The following is a 19,306-nucleotide window of genomic DNA, read 5'->3' as shown; positions in this document are numbered from 1 at the left end:
GGAGGAGGAGGCGGAGGCGGCGTAGAAGCACAGGGTCCTACAGCTGCCTGCTCCGAGGCACTCGGATACTCTGGCAGAGCAGACAGCAGCCATGCGGACATCGGGGCAACAGGCTCTTCCTTCGGCGCCACAGGCTCTTCAGGTCCTATGCGATGGATCGGCTTGCCTGGAACCCAGTCAAGATCCACATTCGCCGCATTCAGAGCGTTCCATGGGCATCCTGGAAAACAGACTGGGAACGCGCACGGATCCTTGTTCTCTTCATACCCCCTACTGTCCCACTCACTCTGTGTCGCTTGCTCAGCGGTTTTAGGCACCGGAGCCTCATCTTTAGTCTCTCCCCGAAGCACTCGCTGAGCGGCCAGCCAGATCTGTGTCCTCTCAGCTTCCCAAAGTTCTCCCAATCAACCCCACATCCCAATATAAGCAGCATCTTCTTTGGAGCCAATTTTCCCAGCTTCCAAAAGTTCTTTTTGGATTTCAGTCCATTTTATGCATCTAAAACCTCACTAGGTGTATTAAGTACTAAATGCTGCAACAACCATTGGATGCACGCAGCCGTGGGTTTAGAATGTAGTCCTTCACCCACTTCTTTCACCACCACCTTAAATACCTTGGCCACAGTGACCTCTACTGTCCACGCCATTTCCCTGGCAAGCTGGCTGCTGCCTGTCCCACGAGTAGCCGATCACGTCGGGGGCACCAGTTGTTGGTTCTTGCATCAACTTTAAGGTTACCCGAAGGATCGCGCGGACATCCTGCCATCTGCGGGTCACGGAAACACAGCATACACAGTATGGATGCTCCCAGTGATGCAGTTTATTTTCAAGCCCTAAACTTTATAGGAAAGCCACACCCCAGTCCTGCCAGTCACTGTGTGGTCACAGTGACATCCTCTTGCTCCTCCTCTTCTTAACCTTGCGGTTACCGCCCATTTGGTTTCTACACTTCTTACATCCTACATCTCCCCATGAAAAATCTGAGATGAACAGTCACACTTATGGCTGGTATAGATGATGTTAGGGGATTGCTATTCACAGATGAGTTTTCCTACCATCACACTATTATACTTATGTATCCAAGTATTAACTGAATGGAAAAGTTATCTGGCTATGATTTCAGGTAAAGATTTCATCTGTACTGAACAGTACAGAAATATTCAAATTGTATATTCACAATTACCTAATGCAGTAGACAGTCTAGACCTCACACACGAACTTTGGTAATGCTACATTTGGAAGAAACATCAAACAAGGAATATTGACCTTAAATGAATATAGTGCTTTGAATAAGTGTTATGTAAAGGGCAAAAGAAACAAATCATGTCTGCATAAGCAAACGGGGGAAAAACAAAAACAAAACTAATCCCCGAACAAGCATTTCTATTCAAACACTTCCTTTATCTTACTGTAAGTTGAATAGCTTTTGAGCTTGGTTTTGCTAATGTTTCCTAAACCAGAAGAACTTTCAGATTCTCATTTAAAAACACTAAAAATAATGAGGATGTTAGCATTATGGAAAATAAGTCAAGATTATCAAAGCTAACACACATGGATAAGAATGGAAAAAGTAAAACTTTTGTTAAAGTGAAAATTACAGATTTAGCTTGCTGTACTACTACACTTAATCGAAACTCTGACTATAAGATATTTATTGGCCTTAATTGGTTTTCTGCTCACTTTAGAGTGGATAGCTAGACTTGATCTTCTAGGTTCTTGGTTCCAATATACAAAGGTACTATAGAAGTATGCATTAGGTTTTAAGAGGAAATTTCTCTTTTCCTTTGTCTATGACTTAGTTGTGTAAGGTATTTCGTATTCACTGACTTGCGATTAGTTTTTCATGATCTAATGGATTTTAATCTAGTAGTCAAATTAGGAGCAGACAGCTAGAGTTTACAGTGCTGGCAGGCATATCAGTGTTGATACAGGTAATGTAGAACAGCACTCTGATGAGCCAAGATCTGCCACCATTCAGATTTTCTGGCAATGACAAGCTTGTCAGCAAATATAATTAATGCCAAAAGACAGGATGGCACAGAATTGTTTAGATGGTCTTTTAAGAATCAATAGCAGAAACCTAAAAAAAAAACCCAAAACCCCAACCAAATCAAACAAAATAAATCACGTACTTTTGAAAAATTAAACTAAAACATTGTCAAAAGCCAATAAAGACTTGAGGAAACTTAATAATCCAAGAAAGAAATGGGAATTAGCAACTCAGGAAGTCAATTTAAATGAGCTATGTGGCCTCAGTAATAAAGGGTGGTATTACTCAACCAGTCCTCATAAGGTGGTGGTAAAGGAGATAAAGTCTATAGGATCTCACAGATGCAGACAAAAGGTATGCATGTTGGAGACAGTAAATATTGAGAAGGAGATATCATACCTGTTGCTGCATTACTGAAAAGATAATAATGTGGTTCACTGCTGGGAAAGGGTTTGCACTTGTTGCTGAAACAAAAGTAGCTTTATGGTTATCCAAACTAGGTTGGTATTGGTTGTGGATTACAAACTTGGGTCTGTAGGAGTATCCATTTTCTGTAGCAATTCTTTTAAGTGCTGACAAAGTCTTAGGAAAGGTTTCTGTCAATCTGACTTCTGGACTTGTATTTGTTGTGTTGGTTTAGTCTGTCTAGTCTACCAGGTTCTTTTTCCATGTGTTATGTTGTCTAGACTGGAAAATTCAGCCTAAGCTCATCTTTTGATAATGAAGATATTGAAAATATCCTAAAGTAAAACAATGGACATAGCAACTAATTTATCTGAGATTGTTTATATCTCTTATGGAAAGTCATTGTCACTCTGGACCTACTCCGTTGCCCAGCTACAGAGAATTAATCAAGCCTGGTACAGGGAGAGACTTTCTCCAGATCATGTTGCCACGAGTCGGTTGGGTAGCAGGGACAATGCACCACTAGTTATGCTGTCACATTTTATCAGGCGATCTTCCACCATTTTTATTTGTGTAATAAGAAAGCTGCTCTGTAGCAATTGTCCTTGTAATCATATTTGTTAGGGACGTCTAACTCAGTTAAAGTATTGTGAATTAGAAAAACAATCACACAATAAATAGTTTGCAACACCTTACAATCAGCATTAAAATAGTACAGAGGAAAAAATATAAAAAACAAAACAAGGAAACAAAAAAACAAATCCCCCAAACCCCTAACAGATTTTACAAAAATATAGCATGAATGCTATGATAATCTCATAGGGATATGCTAATTCTTCATTACTATACATTGCCTTTCTTCCATAATCTTAGAAATCCTGAGAAGTGTTTTACTATGCATGACATTTTAGTGATGTGAAAACTGCTACCAATCTGTTGGTCATGTTGCATTTATGGACCTATAAGTTTTTGTTTCTGGATCTGGTCTGGCTCAGAATTTGCAAGATGAATCATCTACAAAATCCAGAGTGAAAATTCTCTATGCACATTATTTTGATCTATATTAATAGGATTTAAGCACTTCTGTTCATATAAAGTTAATGGTATTCCGGTGTGAAAGCTGTGTTGTGCCAGATTTGTTTGATGTGCTTCAATGAAATTTGCACAACAATATGACCAAAGCAGCAGCAGATATTTGGCTACAAATATATTGAGTTTACAGTTCTGAAAGTGAATTGACTTATTCAGTTTAGATAGTTGCATCTTATAAATAAACTTAATGGATTTTTGCACTTTGTTTCTTCTTATATTTTAATTGAAATGACCTGCATGTTATAACACAAGTGCTTTAGATCACATTTGCTAAATTTACTGAAAAAGTTAGAATTTGTGATTGCCATGTTATCCAGATGCTATACAAAGTCCTTCCTTCCTGTTCCATGGTATACCATAATAGGCAACCACAAAGGAGGAAAATGTGTGGTATTGCTTACTCTATGATGGTCTCAGGTAAGCTTTAATATCAGTGTTTTCTACCTAATAATGCCTCTTAAAAACTTTGTAATATTCATGCACAAAGATATTTACAACTAAATGAAAACGCCTTGAAATTCCATGAGTAGTTGAAATTTTGTGTACAGTTCTCATGGCTGAAGAAGGAATTGGAGGACATACATATGAAGCTTTATTTCTATTTAAGAGATCAAGAGTTAAGTGGACATTCTTTTTCACATATCAATCTGTGACTGATATTTTAGTTTTAGCAAAAGGTTTGTTAGAGTTGGGAATACACATACATAGGGTTTGGCTTGTTAAAGTTTATAATAAGTGTTTACAAATTGGAATAATAACATGCTACTCTAGTTGTAGTATCAAAACCTTAATTAATTAGTAAATTCATTTACACTGGACTTATTTTTCCATGTGTTCATACAAGCCTTAGGAAAAAAGAGCTGAAGCCTAAAGTATTACTGCTGCAGTACAGAAGAATATACACATACCTGAATATACACAAAAACATGCCCAGTGTTAACCCATTAGGAAATACCAGAAAATTGTCTTTACAGTCTTAATGTGACTTAATTAAAAATTAATATCAATTTTATTATATTAATAATACAATTTTTGGTGGGTTTTCAACATTTTCTCACAGAAAGATACAGTCTCTTTTCCACTGTGTTTCAAGTCCTAACTTTAAAATACCTAAGCAATGAAGCTTTATGTTGAATTGTTCACAAAAACTAAGAAAGAAAAATTTTTTTAAAATCCCAGTATGTTCTTTCCGTAATTGTTCTCATTTTTGAAGATGTTTACTCATTTTTGACTTTTATTTCAAAAAAATCCCAAACCCTTGATCTTGAACCTGAGGTGGAGAGATGCTGTGAATGTTGCAGTTTGAGTAAATTGTGTGCCAAAGCTATAGAACACTTTTTTCTCTCTGTTTATTCCTATAAGTATAAATTTATATACTTAAAGCATTTTATGTAAATATGACTTCTTTCATACGTGAAAATACTTTCAGAGTGATTTGGAGTCTAGAGTCTTAGGTATTAATTGCAATATTTCAAATTTGGTGGTATGAATTTCATCTGTTTTAGACATAGGTCAGAAGTGATCTGAATGACTTAACTGAAGCTCTCCAGCTTGTACGGAAGGATGACTCTCTATGCACTTAGTTGCACAAGGAATTCGCTGTAATCCTGAAACAAGAATGTTTCATTGTAAGCAACTAGAGACAGTCAACATACTCTGTACATGTTTATGATATTGTTGCACATGTGCAAACATTAACTTCATTTTTCAAACTTAGAATCATTTATAATTTGGTTGGAAAAGACCTTTAAGATCACCAAGTCCAACTCTACCTGTCCACTACTAAACTGGGTCACCAAGTACCTCGTCCACCTGTCTTTTAAATAACTCCAGGGATGGGGACTCGACCATGTCCCTGGGCAGCCTGTTCCAGTGCCTGATAACTCTTCAAGTGAGAAATTTTTCCTAATATCTAATCTAAACCTCCCCTGGTGCAACTTGAGGCCATTTCCTCTTGTCCTATCACTTGTTACCTGGGAGAAGTTCACCTTGTTCACCTCGCTACAACCTCCTTTCAGGTAGTTGTAGAAGATTTTATTCATGACTTCTGCCTTTTTTCAAAAGCAGTCAATGCAATGGAAAGATCCTATGTAATCTCGGTGTGAAATTCAGTGTTGGCCATATTCTTCCCATCTTTGATTGTTAGGCAAGGTGCTGAAAAAAAAAGTTTTTATCAAGAATCTTTTCTTGTCTGCAACAAGTAGTTATATGCTAAATTCACCTAGAATTCTGCAGTATTTTGTAAAAATACACCTTTGATTAGAAACTATACTAGAAAGACGTTGCAGATTCAGCTAATGTCTTAAACACCCTTCCAATTAATATGTCTTTGCAATACTGGAGTAATTTTAACCATAATTATTTTTGTTAAATCTTTCTTTGCATAAACTGTTTTATTCATGCTATTATAATTTACCATATACTGTTAACAAAGCCCAGGCTATTTCATATTCCATTTCATATTCAGGTATGACTGATTTGTTCAAGCACATTGCATGATCATGCATATACACTGGCACATTTTTCATGATTCTGTCCTCAGATCTGACAGGTTTTGTTTTCAATTAGATGATCTTAACTAATGAGGTACACATTTCTTTATGTAAACCGTGGAACAACAAAAAACCCCCCTGAGCTTCCTTGGTCTGAAAGCTGTCTAACCATATGCAATTAACATAGCAGCAGGACAGAGGCCTACCTTAAGACTTAGTATTTTGGGCGGCTCTATTGGAGATAACAGTCAAGCACAGTAGTCTTCCTTCAAAATAAGTTTTTAAGTTACAAACATTGTAAAACTAAGCTACAACAACTTCCATTGCTGCAAGTTGTTAAAAAATCCATTTCACTAACCATTATATCAATCAGTCTTTATAATATGAAAGTGTATTAACTTTGTTAAAATGTATTAATTTGCTTTATACACTGTAGTGTAATGAGGTAGTGGAATTTTCCTGAAGACTTTGGTATTGTTGATGTTTGAGCAAAGCAAACTAAAGGGAAGTCCAGACTGGGAAATAAGGATTTTGCTTCTTGGAAGCTTAGAGCTGTCCACGAAGGATAAAGGATACCTCTGGACAACCAAGATAATGCTAGCATCCCAGCCCCTCTAACACATCTTTGAAACTCTCCCAGTGTTGTCTGGCATCATAGATAAGGAACTATAGAAAGTCTGACTCCACAAATGTCTGGATCAATAGACAAGTGGCAAGAATGCTGCAAAAATATAGTTGCTCTGCAAAGTTTTACTATGACTAGTAATTGGTAACATGGGTGTTACTGATGAGTCAAAACACGTTGTACATGAACCTTTGAAGGGTATAATAAAGTTGTATAAAATCACATTTGGGGGGCTCCAATATGGCTGGGACACCTCATGTGCATGAATAAACATGAATAAATATGTACTCTTGTAAATCAGTACTTTGTGTCCTAGCCCTTCCCCTTGGTTGGCACGGGCCAGTTGTGAATTTTTGTAAGAAAGTACAAGTCTGTATGACCTGGCTGCATATTACAGGAGAGACAAAGCACTCTTGTCCTGAGAAAAAGACAAAATAATATAACAGGACAAAGGTACTAGAGTAATTATTCAATACAATGGTGGATATGATATAAAGCATTTGGAGTGGCTTCTAGCTCAAGTGTATTTTATGGGAGTCAAAGAGATTATGGTTCAAATCCTCTCAACTCTTTGATCTTTTTCTACTGTTGATTCAGAATTGGCTAGCTCTTTGGTTTTTCATTAATTATTTGTAGGAGGAACATTTTGTTTGGATTAATTCTTTATGTCCTTTATACAGTATTAAAAAAAATGGAATTTCATGTGAACCTTAGTTGTTTAATGTGTTTATATTCATCATAAATGTGTTTCAAAAAATGACTGCGGTCTTTGATCTCTGGAGTGTTTTGATTTTGATTTCGTTTTGATTTCTTTTTTTTTTTTAAAAAAAAAAAACTAGTTATCTCACTCAGGTATTTAAATATCTGACACAACACAAGATTCTTGATTGGGTTTTTAGAGAAGTGCTTGTTATTAGAACCACTTTGAGCTGCAGAAAATGTGTCAGTTCTAGAAGTAAATCCATGGACTGAAGTTTGTATAGATATTCTTAGGCTAAAGCTAGCTATCCAAAAGGATAAAAATGTAGACAGAGGGTTCAGCCTAACCATGAAATATGTATAGAATCATAACATCCAAAAGCACAGTGAGGGATCTTCAGAAACCCAAAGCCAACATCAGCTGTATTGACTTAGCTTCTTACCTGGATTGCAGCTTGCAGCTTAGTGTTACTGTGGTTATGTGGTGATTATTTCTGTGTTATCTAAAAACCTGTTCAATCATATTTATGGGCTGCAGCCCAATCATGAGGTATTTTCTAAGCAAACAAGTCTAGCAAAACAAAAAGCTTTTACCCAACTCCTTTCCCATCCATGTTAAAGTCAAAATTAATTCAGTGAAAATTTTAAATTAGTTAAACAATACTTAGAATAAAAGCTTGTGCATCATTGATGGTTAATGTGTGGCATTATACCTTTGAAAGACAGTTTTACTGGCAAACACACTTGAAAAGGGTCAAGCTAACAAAGTAGCTTAAATGTTAAACCATTTGTTTTTTGTGTTTCAGCAAAATATTAAGTTTGAAGGCTAGGAAATTTGTCGGGGGTTATATCTGTGTGTCTATACAGTAAGGCATTATAGTATAAATCTTAATGAAACAAGAAAATGGTGAGTGTATCTGTTATGCTTTTTTTCAAATCTTCACAAAATCATTCCAACTACAGAGACAAAATTGGTTGCAGGAATTTTAATAAGTCATTTGAATGAGTAATTATTTGATTATACATAAATTCATATTTATGTCTGAAAATTAAACTTTTTTTGCCATTTCAAGCTCAAATTCATACCAATGCCACATTCTGGAATAAAAGTGGATCATCTCTGTACTGTAAGTTTATATTTGCAATGGAGAACAGTTGTATTAATTACCACTAAAATTCCTTTTTAACACAAAACTGGATTTGAACATTGTAACTATACCTACTGGTCTAAACTGTTTTTCTTCTTTAAATTACTATCTACTACATCATGCTTTTATATTTCCTGTTAGCTTTTGAAACACTGTTGTGCACACCCAATTAAAAAAGATTTGTAGTGTACTTTGCATTCACAACTTAGCTGATGAATGTCAGTTTTCATTTATTTTACTTTCTCACCCATCCCTGAAATTTCCTCCTTAGCTTAAACAAAGGGTTCAGGCATTACTCAAAGTGACAGCTGGATTTTTCTTGGCTTCATACTCCAGCATTTTTTTTCATTCTTTTCTTCTCTAAGGATATAAAATAGTAAATACTAAGTTCTGGCATTTTGAGGGGCGTAATATTCCAACTTTAACCCAAATTATTTAACTATTCACTCATAAAACCAAGGAATTGCTTTCAGAACTGTAATTTTACATGACAATATAGAAAGAATCATGAATAGAGATGAAATTTAAAGCTCTCAAACATTATCATTAACATTATTTGATGATTGATGTTAAAATTAGATAAAAGCTTGATTAATTTGATGAAGAAGATCTCACAACTTTACTTTTGACATCATATATAATAAATAAACGATGTATAATCTGAAATAGAGGCATATGCAGCCAGGAAAGAATTAATGGTAAATTTTAACTTATTGTCCTTGCTAGACTTCAGTTCCTCCCTAGGTTCTGGAAGCCTAATTATAACATGTTTTCAGGTACTTTATTTGCAGAAAGACAATATCATACAAATCAGATTTATGGTGATATTGGTGATTATAATAAAAATATTACACAATCTTAAGCCATTTATAGTGAAAAAACATGGTAGTATATGGCATTGCTTCATATATATTATTTTGGATACACCTAAAGCTTTTTGACAAGTATTTACATAATTAATATTTTTGTTGAGAAATTAATTGCCCTCTTCCTGTTGCACTATCATCTTTCAGACATACAGAATGAGTTTGACAGAAAACACAAAGGTAGAGGATACTTTCTGTTGAATTTGTGTAGAAAAAAACCTTACTAACCCCTTTAATTTCTGTTGCTTCCTCTTTCTTATCACCCTACCTGCATAATAAGGATCTACTCAGGATGTTTTCAGGGATCCTGGCTATTGGAACTACCAGTGCCCACTTGCAGAAGCTGCCAAACATGTAAAAATGTATTTCTCACCTTTTGTGGCTCATGTCAGCATTTGCTATTTCATTGGGGATTCTTAAATTAATGATGACCTGAGCTGTTTTGTTTTGCTTTTAGTTTTTTAGTTATGCTTTTGGGTTTTTGGGGGGCAGGAAGGGAAAATAAGGACTTCTTTTACTTACTTTCTTTGATCCCTGAATTCTCTTCTATGCTTTGTTTGGCAGAATTTTATCAATTTTTCATGTTTGAAGCCCTTTCTAGCTCAGATATTTCCAACCTTGCAATGGTAATAGCTGCTAATTTGTGGGTTGCATTTAATTCTGACTGACCTAGTAGCATTAACTTTGCTCTTAATACTTCTGAAACTAGTACAAGACACAACTTTTGGAGATTACTCTAATTTCCAAGGTTGATATCACCTTTCATCTTCCACATGAAGTTCATTAGGCTTATTCTCTATAGTTAATGATTACGTCCAACCTGGGCTCTCAATAGATCTCTTTCTTATAATTGTGTGAGGAGGGGAAAAGTACAATGAAGCAGATTGAGAAGAATGAGCACTGAATAGATTGTATTCATAAGCAAGTCATGAGCCAAGAGCATCAAAAAAATTTCTTTTTAAATTAAGCTTGCTAGAATTCATAAGAAGAATCAAGAAGCTTATTACAGTCATGACATATTATAGATGTTTAGTAAAAGGGGTTTTTTTAAGAACGGGTGTAGGAAGTGAAATTTCTGTTTTCTCAAGAGAAGGCTTCATTTACCTTCCACAGTAATTTGGCTGATATTCTCAAGTTTTTTAATATTATTTAGCTTAAAAAGAACAAATAAATAAATAAATAAATATTTGATAAAAATAAAAGCAAATAACATCGCTGGTCCACAAGTCAATCTCAAAAGTCATTGACATTGCAAGAAAAAATTCACTGATTTTTTTACCTTGAATGTGTGTGATGTATACTCTTTCTCATCACTAAACTGTAAACCAGGTCAGAACTTTTACAAAGCAAATATCCTTTGTCATAAAATGCCGCATGGTCTAAAAGGAAAGTTTGATGGAAAATTTCAGTTGTAATCACTTTTTAACTGGGAAATAGATTTGAGATAAACATGAAATATGTATAAAAAACCCAAAGAAAGTAAAAAGAAACAAGAACATAAAACAGTCTCTGTTGTCTTCTTGACTGAAGATGCACTTGAGTAGATCATTTCTGCATCAAGGGCCTGATGTATCCTAATGTATAAATATTTATTCATTTGCTTTTGTTGTTCATAAAATAGATTTAAAAATTTGAGTTGTATTTTAATATGGAAGAGAAAGCTTTCTTGACAGAACACCAATTAATGTCTCAGATTTTGATGAGTAAGTTTTCAGTACAGCTTCTGCCCCTAGACAGGTTGGTAAATTTGATCATCAACTTTGATAATCAAATACATTATACTCAAGAGACTGAGTCTGACTGTGGTGGGTTAGACTTGGATAACAGCCAATGCTCACCCAGCTACTTGCTTCTGCCTGACACACACACACATGCACACACACACACAGTGGGATGAGATGTAGAAAACAGAATTGAGAAAGCTTGTGGGTTGAATTAAAGACAGCTTACCAATTGCTGTTACCAGAACAGACTCAACTTGGGAGAAATTATGTTAAATTATTACCAGTTAAAATAAATACGTAGTTACTCCTTTGGGTAGTGGGAAATAGAAACAAAAAGCTTAAAACAACTCCTTACCACTTTCCCAAACTTGTCTTCACTCCTTCACTCCAAACAGCATTGCCTCCCCACCAAACAGTATGGGGGGGATATAGAAGGTGGGATTTACAGGCAGTACACAGCAGTTCTTTTCTGCTGCTCCTTCTTCACACTTTTCCTCTGCCCCAGCATGGTGTCTCCATGGTCTGCAGTTCCTTCAGGAATATCCAACTGCAGCTGTATAGGTCTTCTATAGGTTGCAGCGTGGAGATCTGCTCCACCACGGAACACCTCCTCCTCTGACCTTGGTGTTCCCTCTGGTCTTTCTCACTCTTTGTTCTTTGTACATCTGGTGGGTTTTGCCCTTTCTTAAACATGTTTTTACAGTGGTACCACACATGGCTATCAGGCTCAGCTGTGTCCTATGGTGGGTCCACTGGAGCTGGCTGGAACCTGCTGTGGCTTTGAATGAGACAGCCTCTGATGTCTTTCCACAGAGGCTGCCCCGCAGCCCCCACATTGACAGTGCCTTGCCATAGACAGCTAATACTCTGACAAGAAAAGAAAAATGGGCTAGTTTTCAAAGGAGGAAAAGATCTCGAAAACTGTTTCTTTCATGTGATGAAGACTGTCACCTAGGAATTGTTAATTGTTCTTGAATGTACAGTGATTTGATGAGTTTGCATTACAAGTACTTCATAACATCAATAATACTGAAATGGTTTGAAAGTGATTACATTTGGGGTTTGACTGGAGGCAGGGGTTTCCCCTTAATTGGTCTGCTCTCAGAAGGAGGTTGGTCTGCTGTCCAGGCATTCTATTTCTCTCTGTATCTATGGTCAGAACCAGGAGTTTTACTGTCTCATGAATTATTCATAATCAGGTGGCTTGTATACTGACATTAAGGAACCTTGTCAGCTTTAGTCACAACCATTGGACTTGATTCCAGTAACATGGAATACATACATAAAAATACACAAAAATGCATATGTTAATATTTAGTAGTATCATTATGTGCTTAAGATTTAATTGTATTGTTATGTGCACCAAACATTTTACCACTGAGAACCTGGCTTTCATGTAGAACTAGTAACATATCTTTGGGGCAAAGAGTGTCCTGAGCATCTGTTTGGAGGACGGGCATAACCTATTGCATGAATTACTTTAGTAAATAATTCAAATTATATAATTACGTTTGGGCAACAATGAGCTTAGTGATTTTTTTCACCCCACATGATCTGCATGAACAGAAAGTCTTTCCCTTATTATAAGATTGATAGAAAGTCAGATTGCCTTTTTGTGAAGTCAATACCTCATGATTCACAGACACTGGTGTGCTGCTCATCTCTTCCTCTTCCAAGAGTTATGGAAGGCAAATAATTTCCAGTCCCTGAGAAACAAAGTGTCTTCATCTTTTTTAATTAGGCTCATTTCAGAATTTCTTAAGCTGGTACACAGGTGACTTATGCAGTACTTCTTGATGGTGAAGTGGTAATGTTATGCTGATACGTACACATAATAAATCACTTTAGAAGAGGTGAAGAAGTTCAGTGCTTATGACTGAATATTTAAACTTTGGTTCAGACTTTGTTCACAAATTGGCTTTAATGGGCTGTTAATTTTCGAAAGTTTGAAATATCTATTCAACAGAGGTACATTTTTGTTACTGGAGACAGGCATTCATAAAAACTGTGGTATGTCTAAACATGTGCAAAAATATTTTGTTTCATCTTAACGGTTCTGAGACTCTTGTGATACTCTGAGTTGTGAACAGATGATAAGTCTGTCATGAGACATTTTTACATTTCATACTTGATGAGAGTGAAAAACCTGTATTAAAATATTCTGGTGTATGTGAAGTATCTGATTTTCCAACATCCATTTTCATAAGACTATGACATACTGTTCAAGCAGGGTCTGTGACTCTTCCTAGAAAGAGAACGAGATCAGATGTCTGTCACACTGAAAATAGTGACACAGCTGCTTTTATAAAGATAGTAGTGACAGCAACTGTGATGGCTGAGAGGGGCTTTTGCATACAGAAGCCAGAAAAACAAATGTGTATTTTGTAGAACATATAATAAGTAATTACAATGGGCTAGGAATTATACTTACAATGGCTCCCTGAGGTGAAAAGATCAAGGTCTGCTTTGGATACTGGTATATAAAAAATGTAATTAAATCTTTTATGGTGATAAAATATTTTTGTTTTCCCATAACACTAGTTAACAATTTTACTGTGGTTGCATCATGTAACATTATAGTCAGAAAGGAGAGTAAAAGAGTTGAGAAGAGCAGTTTTAAATGATGTTCACAGATAATTTTGAAGTAACATTATACTCTCCCGTCCTGAATGGAAGTCACAACTGCACTGATGAAGAACATAGTCATTGATGGTAAGGCAAAGTCATTAGGAATCAAATCCTTGATTGAGCATTTTAACTCCATAAATGAGCTGCATAGATATTAACCTGGGAACTTCCATGACATTTTAAAGTATATTTCCAGTTAAATCTGTCTTGAAGAAGAGCAAGTACAATGGTATTATATTTTCTTTAGAGTTAGTGGGGACATTTCCTTTCACCTGCATGTGTATTCCTGTTCTACTATGAAGATATCATTGGCAAATGTTTAGAATGTAGGCTAGAGTTGTATGAGTGCAACTTTTCACATTTGTCGCACAAGTCTGATAATGGCAATCTGCTCTAATTGACCTTGCATTGAGCAAGGAGGTTGGGCTAGACAATCTCCAGAAGTCCATTTCAACCTCAAGAATTCTATGATTTTATGGAACGGAATGGAATGGAATGGAATGGAATGGAATGGAATGGAATGGAATAGAATAGAATAGAATAGAATAGAATAGAATAGAATAATCTTACATATCATAATAACACTTTGATTTCCTCACCTGTTAAGACAGGCAGTGTAATGTATGGCAAAATTACATAGTGATCTTCCTGGACATTCTACTGTTCAGGTATTTAACAACTTCCTTTTTAGAATCCTCCCTAAATTCAGTAAATTACAAAGAAAGTGAAATCTACAAGCAGTTCAGTATTACATATTCATGGTGAGAAAAAAAATTGATCAGATAAACATAGAGATGATAAACACGGAGAAAAAGTAATTGTGTGATATTTCTAGCAGAGGCATATATATATATCAATGGTCCTGTATCATGACTTAGCTTTCTTTCTTATGCTGCGGAACCTAGACACCTTCCAGTAACGTATTTGCTTGGTGTTCAGCTCATGGTCCTTCAAAATCCATAATTTCTTTTGAAAATTTCCTGATGAGATGGTGCCTGTATTATGTTTGAGCAACTGGTTATTTCTCATGGGGTTTGGTACAATTCAGTGTGCCATGGTATAATACAGATGTAATTTGTCAAAATAAAGATTGCAGGATGCTTCAAACCTTTTGTAATGTAAAATCGAAAAATTCCACAAAAATAAATACAGCATGCTGGACAAAAGAAGAATGGTGTTGGGTTGGAAGAGATCCAAATACGTCATTCATTCCATGAGCCTGAGCTAAATTAGGATCAAATACTTGTTATGATCTATCTTTTCCTTCATAGTACAAGCATGTTGTTAGATATTCTACTTGTTTTTCAGAAACTACAGAAGCCCAGATTAGTTTAACTTTTCTGCAATACTTTATGTATTCTTTTCAAGAGTAAAATGGATTCCAGTCTATTTGAAAATATTTAAAGGTTATTAATGTCTTCTTTAAATTTCTTAATACTGATTTTCTTTTAGAATTTTTCACTATTTTTCTAACGTACATTGATTTTTGAAATTATTATTTTCTCCCCTCCCTGATATGTACCAGACCAAATATGAAATTGTAAGTGCCATTTCATGAGTCCAGAAAACTGAATCAGAAATCCTAGTAAAACAACTACAGGTCAGAATCTCTTCTATCAGAGTATGCCAAAGTATGACAGTGAAATACCTCGTAGAAATATGTAATTTCTGTTGCAATTTTATTTGGAAATTTACAATTATTCTTAATTTTATATTATTCTTAATTTTATGTTATTCTATAATTTTTATTGCAGTATTTTGAAACATAATGTCAAATTAGTTTTTAAAAATAATGTGAAAAACCGAGCAAATAGATATTGAGATCTTTTAATTTCCTGAAAGATACATATTCATCTATGAGCAGGTGAATAAATAATATGCATCCTGTCAAAATCTAGTTCAGTATGAAGTGAATTAGATCTTTACCTTGTATAAACCAAATGGGTTAAAGAAGATATTATAGGCATATATTACTAATTAGAAGTGTGACAAACTGGTCTGTACATTTTAGGCTATTCTTTAGAAAACAGCTAGTGCATTACTATGAAGAAAGAATGAAGAGGCTGGTTGCCAGAGACTGTAATTGGCTTCGTCAAGAGATGTATTTTGAAATATACAATAAGAAAAGTCTACAACAGAGATTTATATATTTGGTTCTACAAGACTGTCACTTGATCTTTAACATTCTCTGTCATTATGGTAATGGCACTTTAATAGCTCACAAACCAATTGAACTTTGATGCTCCCCATCTCCATGAAGTATGTCTTAAGATACTGCAATGCGAAACCTTAACAAGCAAGCAGGGTTTGCCAAACAACATGTGGTAGTTTTCTTCGTGAAGATTAGGAGGAAGAAGAGAAAGAAAAATAGGTGCTATCTCCTGGGAAGAGAAAAAACTGGAAGGGGTGCAAGACTGGTGTGAGGAGCAGGAGATGGCTGTGTGCTCTGTGTGACTGTCTAGGGCTCACTGAGGCAGCTGAGGCTACTCTGAGGGCTTTCAGAGCCAGGGACTCCCACAGGAGCCATAGGATGCTGCGAATAGTCTTGGCAAGGCTATTTCAAGTTGTGTCTCAGGGTGAAAGAGATTGCCCAAGGTAAGGAAAAAGGGCAGTAGCTGGGCAATCTTGCCTTCTACATTGTGTTTTCTATTTCTATGGTTATGAAAATTTCTTCTGTTTACTAACTAGCTTAATAAGTGTGGAGTAGGGTTAGAGAAGAGCACACTTAATCATTCCTTCAAAACAGAATATAAATTAATAAAAACATCCAAATGTCTTCTCCAAAATAGATAAAAGTGGGTAGAATCTTCTCAATAAAATGGAAATAAAGAGTTATGGAGGTGGTAGTAGTTGGAGAGTTTCCGCTCTTAAGTATATAGCTTGAGTCTGAAGACTGAGGTCTAAGGACCGAGTTGTAATTTGCCTGCTGCATGTGAAGGTTGCACACTTTAGTAGTTATGTAGTTAAGGCACTTGGGTTGTAGGAGAAAAGCTATTAGTCACAGGTAGATATGCTGTGTTCTTGATGTTTACCTCAGGATGCTATGCAGAAGGGTGAAACTAAAGACTGTCATCATCTGAAATGCTACCAGTTGCACATGAGAAGTCTAGGATGTAGTTAGAGATCTGGAGTCTCATGCATGGAAGAGATAATCATGCAAGGAGGAAAGATTCAGGCAAGTCAGAAATTCTTGAACCCTATGGAAAGAAGATCTGATCTGGAAGGAAAGGTTGGAACCAGACTGTTACAACTCAAAATTAAAAAGGTCACAGAGAACTGATAGTTGAGAAAAATTGACAGCCACAGAAGAGCATCTGGTTTGAGTTGACAGGACTGAAGCGTGTATGACTCACATTTAAAGTGTTTCTGAAAAGGCCAGGAGGAAAATAAAATAATAATTACAGTAAATAAGGCAGGCAAATTAGATACCTAAATGCCTGCTGACTGGGCCATGCAGTATTGAGTGGCTGAAATTAAAACTTATTGGTGTTGAACAACATGAATTCTGACATCCTAAAAATAAAATAGGATGCTAGAGTGCTTGGCATCAAACAACTACCCTGATACAATAGGCATGTCACAAACCTGATGGAAGGAGAGTAATTAGTAGGATAGAGCGGTGCCTGGTCAGCACCTGTGTGGGAACAATGAAGTAGCACGTACTGGGAGCAGCTCAAGATTACATAAAGTATCATAGCATTAAAAGGGTTTAACAAAAACCCAAAAGTGGTTTGGAGACTCTTACAAATAAATGTTTTATTAGACACCTGCATAAACTGAATGCCAAGATTCAATGAGAAAACAAACAGGCAAGAAGCTTTGGAGTTAGGGACGATCTGCAAGGAGGAAAGACTGGCTTTTGAAAAATAGATGGCATATCATAATGAAAACTGAAAGGTCTATAAAACATAATGGATGAAATATGCACACAAAATTTAAAAGGTTAAAAAAAAAGAATTAATAGAAGAATGTTTTTTTAAATTATGCTCAACTGGAAGCAAGTAATTTTACATTGAAAGGGGGATTGTGGACATAGGCAGATTAAACATAATCCTTTAATGATATAAGGATCCTTATGGTAGGGCTGAAACCTTAATACTGCACAAGATGAGGACAGTACTTAGATGTCTTTAGATAAAAGAAAATTGGGTCCATCTTACTCATCTTACTATCTTTTTTCTTTGTTTTGTTTTTTTTTTTTTCTTTTTTATTTCTCCCCTATAGTCTATTTTCCTCTAACTGCACCAAGGTCTGTGATGTACATTTGTATTTCCAGAATAAAGTTGAAGAAATTGCTTTCTCTATAATTACTCAGCTATTGTTGTGGTTTAACCTGGCAGGTAGCTCAACACCACACAGCCGCTTGCTCACTTCCCCTCTCCCCAGTGGGATGGGGGGGAGACTCAGGGAAAAAAAAGTAAAATCTGTGGGTTGAGATAAAGACAGTTTAATAAAATAAAATAATAACCATAACAATAATAATGGTAATAGAATATACAGAATATACAAAACAAGTGATGCACAATGCAATTGCTCATCACCCACAGACCGATGCCTAGCTCGTCTCAGCAGAGATCCCACTACCCCCTGACTAATGCCCCCTGAGCATGATGCCATATGGTATGGAATATCCCTTTGGTGAGTTTTGGGTCAGCTGTCCCAGCTGTGCCCCCTCCCAGCTTCTTGTGCACCTGGCAGAGCATGGGAAGCTGAGAAGTCCTTGATCAGTGTAAGCACTACTTAGCAACAACTAAAACATCAGTGTGTTATAAATATTCTTCTCATACTAAATCCAAAACACAGCACTATGCCAGCTACAAGGAACAAAATTATCTCTGTCCCAGCCAAAACCAGGACTACTACACATAAAATTGCGCTCAAAAATTAAAATCTGCCTGAAGGGATTAATTGCAGAGTTGGCCTATAGTGGCATATAGTACAGCAATTAATATCTCTGCCTGATGAGATTAGATTCCCTGATGGGGAGCCACTTACTGATCACCCCTTGACTCTCTAGTCATGAGACCAGCTTATGGATGTGAACCAGGGAGTCTCGACTGGTGCGATATTGTTGCCAGTGCACTGTGATGGTAGCAACTGGCATCTGTCATTCTTTAGCCTGCAGCAACCCTACTCTGACAGACCAGGAAAGCTGGACAGCTGTTTAACCTTCTCTGTACTCAAGGCAGCTATACCAAAAGCTCACCGGTACCCTTTTATCCCTAGAAAAATTCAAGGTCAGGGCTCTGAGCAACCTGATGTAGTTGAAGATATCCCTGCTCATTGCAGGGGGTGTTGGACTAGATGACCTTTAAAGGTCCTTTCCAACCCAAAATATTCTATGATTTTATGATTCTATGATTCTTTGATTATAGCTACTAAGTTTAGCTTTGTAGAGATTTAGTGAAAACCATGACCAGCTTTAGATGGACTGCATGAAAAGCATTGATTGTCTGGATCATTTTCCTACTAAGTGACTCAGTCTGCTGTCTTTTCCAAACCACATGATCAATTTAAGAGAAAAAGAGCAAATCTTAAAATATTACATCTCTTTTCTGACAGGTCTGAACATTTACTGCCTCCTTCCAAATAAATTGAATAGTAGGAGTTGAGGTGGTGTTGTGGTTTAACTCCAGCT

At 36.1% G+C, this 19,306-nt stretch overlaps 1 long non-coding RNA gene across 1 annotated transcript in view; it reads right to left on the bottom strand.

Annotated features, from left to right (window-relative positions):
* LOC118452677 overlaps nt 1–15,445 on the bottom strand; it is an 18,561-nt gene extending 3,116 nt beyond the window's left edge. The window contains exons 1-3 of the long non-coding RNA XR_004842486.1: nt 15,434–15,445; nt 9,839–9,850; nt 5,044–5,053 (exon numbers count right to left, since the gene is read on the bottom strand). This is a non-coding gene — a long non-coding RNA (uncharacterized LOC118452677). The remainder of the gene's footprint in view (nt 1–5,043; nt 5,054–9,838; nt 9,851–15,433) is intronic.
* Between the last annotated feature and the right edge of the window lie 3,861 nt (nt 15,446–19,306).

The sequence above is a fragment of the Egretta garzetta genome, unplaced genomic scaffold, assembly GCF_000687185.1.
Source record: "Egretta garzetta isolate BGI_Z169 unplaced genomic scaffold, ASM68718v1 scaffold357, whole genome shotgun sequence".
In the NCBI taxonomy this organism is placed as follows: domain Eukaryota; kingdom Metazoa; phylum Chordata; class Aves; order Pelecaniformes; family Ardeidae; genus Egretta; species Egretta garzetta.
This window is presented reverse-complemented; position numbering and strand designations above follow the sequence as displayed.